Source organism: Magallana gigas, chromosome 3, assembly GCF_963853765.1.
Source record: "Magallana gigas chromosome 3, xbMagGiga1.1, whole genome shotgun sequence".
In the NCBI taxonomy this organism is placed as follows: Eukaryota; Metazoa; Mollusca; class Bivalvia; order Ostreida; family Ostreidae; genus Magallana; species Magallana gigas.
The window spans coordinates 23,336,466-23,337,692 of record NC_088855.1 but is presented as its reverse complement, the minus strand read 5'-3'; positions in this window follow the sequence as shown (position 1 = coordinate 23,337,692).

Below are 1,227 nucleotides of genomic sequence, written 5' to 3'. Positions count from 1 at the left end.
TGCGTGGTTTTATACTTTCTATACTTTTATATTATTAAAATAGAATAAGTAAAAGTCAATATTGTTATTGTTTCATTTATATTCTTGATGAATCAAATGTCATGCAAAAAAAATATTTTTCATGAATCTTAAATTTTTGTGACAATTTACAAACTAACTATTGAAATTATCTTGAAAATAGTTGCATCAGCTTAAAAATTCAAACTTGGTCTACTCATAGTTCTTTATCCGGTTAAGATTGAGAAAAAAAATCGGATGGACGACCTCCGATTTTTTCAGACTGGACGATAAAGACCTGCTGCTAAACCATATTTAAGTTGAACATCACATAAAACTAATCTGAAAATCTAAATCAAAAATATTATAACAATGGCAAACGACTGAAAATATATATACAAAAAGAAGATAGTTCTATTGTTAAAATGATACTGTCCTATGGATTCGGCCGCGGGGCCATAAAACTTTTTTTAAGCCCTCCCTGTATTTTTTTTTTGGGGTGGGGGTGGCAGCTGCATATGGTCCCAGTTGCATGTATTCTAATTCCAATGAGACAGTCAGTTATTAATGTAACTATATAAACGTGTTTTTTTTCCATTGTCACCAACAGCTAAGACTAGCAGACGAATAAAAGTAATATGGTTTCATCAACTTAAGAATCTGATTAATGATGAGTTCTAAATACATGCATGTCCTATATAGTTTTCAGTATATACAATGAACTTGAATACGTATACTACACAAAACTATTAAATTACCGCCGTAAAAGTTAAAACAAAAACCTTAACTTTATTTATTTGACAACGATTGATAAACAAGTTCTACAACTTATATAAATATCTCTCGTTGGCACGAATGTTAGCGCGAGGGGGTCACTTTTGTGGGAAGGAGCCGGAGTACCAGGAGAGAACCCATGTGTCCAAGCGGGCGACTGCCAAACCCTATCACATACGTAAATGTTCTATCGTCCATCATCTTAACGGTCTGCGTTTTCAAGCTTGATCCCATGCGTGGATCTAAATGAAGGGGTGGGGTCGGACCCCCTCCCGCTGGAAATTTCAAAATTTACGTAGTAAAAATACCAAAACTAGGCATTGGACCCGCTTCCTTTGGCAAAACAAAAATATTTACAATGATAATTACAATTTTTTCCGAATCTTACAATTGTAATTATCATGCACCATGTTAATGTATTTGAATCTATAATGAATTAATATTGTCTAATTAAAC